We start from the raw sequence: 3596 nt of genomic DNA, 5'->3' as shown, positions 1-3596 counted from the left end.
ATATAGATTAAGTTAACTATATTAAATTATATAAATATAAAAAGCATACAGACGCATTTTTGCCGTCTACAATTTAGAAAGCCTGGAATTTTCCGTTTTAATTAATAGACTAATTCATGTGCGTGCACTCTGTGTGTGATTTGGTGATATAGCCTACTCGATAATGTCCGATTGCAGATCATTACAACAACACTTACCATATTATCGCAGTCGATGCTGTATATTGCAGACCCCAGACTCGACTTGGAAAATGAAACATCTGCGGATGTGCGCGCACTTGTTTGCACATGAGCATGAGTCTAACTTGCAGATGCCAGACCACTGATTCATCAAACCTGCTTTCCTGCAGTCCGTGTTCTTCTGACTTCTGACTATTTTGTAGTTAGTAACGAATATGCTTCGGGGAAATGTATCGGAGTAAAAGTATACATTTTAATTAGGAAATGTAGTGGAGTAAAAGTAAAAGTTGGCTGAAATACAAAAACTCAAGTAAAGTACAGATACTCCCAAAAAATACTTAAGTACTGTAACGAAGTATTATTACTTTCGTTACATTACACCACTGACTACATGTACTTACTATATGGTTAGGGTTTGGAGTTACTTGCATGTAATTATGCATCATGTATTGTTGTAATAGTAAGGACATATAACATGTAACAAGGACACCTTAAAATATAGTATTACCCAAACTTTCATCATAATTGACTATGACTGTCATTTTCTAGCACTCTAAAGCTATAAATAAATAATAAATAAATAACAGCAGCATGCTGGTTTGTAGCATTTGTATTTATTTACTTACTTTTTGACATTTGGTAAAACTTTACAATGAAAGGATATATATTAAAACAAGTTCATTTCCCATGACAGCAATATTTAACATTGATATAAACATAAACAATACTTTTACAACATTTATCAATCTTAGTTAATGTTTGACATATACTAATACAATTGTAACATTATATAAATTAACTTATGAGTTAATATATTATGACAAACATAAATTAACATTGAACAATAGCATATTTCTAAATAATAGTACTACTAATAATAATATTATTATAACATTTATTAATCATTTACTTTTTTTTCATGATACATAATGCATTATTGATAGCAAAGTTGTTAACCATTCCTCTCTTCCTGCCATTTACAAATATGACAATTCCTGTCAAGTTGTCTAATGGGATAGTAAAGTGTTTATTGAATGTAGGTATTGCTCACCTAGTGTTTTCGGTGTATTCAGACATACTACTCGTTTGATGTACTTTTCGCATGCCGTTTAGTAGGGAAGTGGACATATATGAATGTGTGGTCTGTTTTCTGGGATCCATGTGTTTTGTACCAGCGTATCTGGTATCTTAGGAGAGCTCATTGAAGGGAATCAAGGTGAGGATGCGGTGATGGCACATTAATGAAGTGGCGTGGCGTAGTGGTGATGAGCAGATCTAGAGGTGGACGGCTACGTGGGAATTACCGCCTTAGTCCTCCAGCACAAGGAGATCAGTGAATTAATCTCCAGTCTCGCCCATTCAATGAGTCCCCAGAGCTTGCTTAATTAACCTAATAAAAATACTAATAGAACCATTTCCAAAGGTAAATTTAATTTACTTGTCAGCGTTGTACATCAATAGGGATAAGGACGGGTGGGCACACGTGTCTCGGCGAGCATCCACGCTGGCCCCTAATAAATACCAACTCGTTTACATCCACATCCGATTATGCCTGCTGTCAGTGGCCACAGTTAAATTATGATGAAAAGAGGGGCTGAGAGCAGAATTAACATGACCAAAGATTAACACAATATTTGTCTAGGAAGATGATAGGATTTCTCTCTCTCTGCCACTCCTCCACGCTTGATGATGTGATTGCTTACCTCAGCCATGAAAGGAGTCAACTACTAAAATAAATTGCATTAAAACAGATAGCTGTATTTTGTCACCAAATGGGGTTTAAGCAAATGCAGTTCATATTGAACAATCATAAAAAAAAACTTACTGGCGGGAACTTTGTGACGACGTACTGCCAATGTACTACCAAGAGCCATTAAGCCCATCTCATTACTGCCCTCCCAGTGACTGTGTAATGACCTGCAATCATTTGTAAGTGAATAACTATTAAAAGCCCTGGCAGCTGGGAGAATGCTTTTAAAGTCAAATTAAAACACATGGGAGGTAGCCTCTTCCCTGCATAATATGTATCTATAGACGCATAACAGGCTCCCCTTCCGATTTTCACTACCAAGGATATTTCATCTCCAAAGAGACAGGGAGATAAAGAGGGACTGGAATTTAAAGAGGGGTCTCGTCGACATGTTCTTGTTTTAGGTGCTTTTATTGAATATTATAGTCTTTTGCGTGATTGTGGCCTCCAATGACGGGCTTTTGCGTTGCGTGTGTGTGTGTAAGCACTTTAGGATGTGCATAGACACAGCTGTGGTCCTCGGAGTGAGCAGACCCTCAATAGCGCATTGTTCTGTCGCCGCCATGTGTGAAGGGGACCAATCAGAGGCTTTTATTTTCCTAAGTTGCTTTATGAATAGATAGTTACTTCTGCAAAACTAAGTCAAGAGACTTTTATAAACTGTGGATGACTTTTAACTTTCTCAACAAGGTTAAATCCTCCAGGTTTAAGATTCTGTGTTGAACAGAGACAAAAACCGTTCTGAGAGGAGGTATTGATCAGTAGTCATGTGGTATATAATACATGTTTGTACAAATCTAATCACAGATGATGAAGAACAACACATTTCTGTTTGACGGTAGAGATTACGCACACTGAAAGAATGACCTTATACTATGTACTTAACCTCTTTTACAGACTTCTGGAAACCACTTGTGTTCAATAATATGCCCCGGATAGGTGAAGGCCTGCCTCATATGGAGCAACTTTTTAATTTCAAAGGGAGTGACACATCCTCTGCAATTTTTGAAGATTTTTTTTTTTTTTGAAGAAATTTTTTCTGTGTTTGAAGAAAACTTTTAGTCTCGACTAATTTCTTCTCACAAACTAATGTTTTATTTGTCCTGTTTCTATATATTTATGTAATTTTTAATAAATGACTTAATATTTATATTTGATATAATACTGTGTTGTTACTATTATGTAATTGTATTATATATATAATACAAACCCAATTCCAAAAAAGTTGGGACAGTGTACAAATTGTGAGTAAAAAAGGAATGGAATAATTTACAAATCTCATAAACTTATATTTTATTCACAATAGTATATAGATAACATATCAAATGTTGAAAGTGAGACATTTTGATATGTCATGCCAAATATTGGCTCATTTTGGATTTCATGAGAGCTACACATTCCAAAAAAGTTGGGACAGGTAGCAATAAGAGGCCGGAAAAGTTAAATGTACATATAAGGAACAGCTGGAGGACCAATTTGCAACTTATTAGGTCAATTGGCAACATGATTGGGTATAAAAATAGCCTCTCAGAGTGGCAGTGTCTCTCAGAAGTCAAGATGGGCAGAGGATCACCAATTCCCCCAATGCTGCGGCCAAAAACAGTGGAGCAATATCAGAAAGGAGTTACTCAGAGAAAAATTGCAAAGAGTTTGAAGTTATAATCATC

General features: G+C 35.8%; 1 long non-coding RNA gene across 5 annotated transcripts in view; it reads left to right on the top strand.

Annotated features, from left to right (window-relative positions):
• LOC107560456 (uncharacterized) overlaps positions 1-3596 on the top strand; it is a 157021-nt gene that overhangs the window by 107826 nt on the left and 45599 nt on the right. The window contains exon 5 of one of the 5 annotated variants that reach the window (XR_001605734.1): positions 2827-2912. The exons of the other annotated variants lie outside the window; for them this stretch is intronic. This is a non-coding gene — a long non-coding RNA (uncharacterized lncRNA). Of the gene's footprint in view, positions 1-2826; positions 2913-3596 lie in introns of those variants that run through there. 5 annotated transcript variants of the gene reach the window in all.

The sequence above is a fragment of the Sinocyclocheilus grahami genome, unplaced genomic scaffold (assembly GCF_001515645.1).
Source record: "Sinocyclocheilus grahami isolate Dianchi unplaced genomic scaffold, SAMN03320097.WGS_v1.1 scaffold728.1, whole genome shotgun sequence".
NCBI lineage: Eukaryota > Metazoa > Chordata > Actinopteri > Cypriniformes > Cyprinidae > Sinocyclocheilus > Sinocyclocheilus grahami.
The sequence above is the reverse complement of the archived record's forward strand: the minus strand, read 5'-3'. Positions and strand labels throughout refer to the sequence as shown.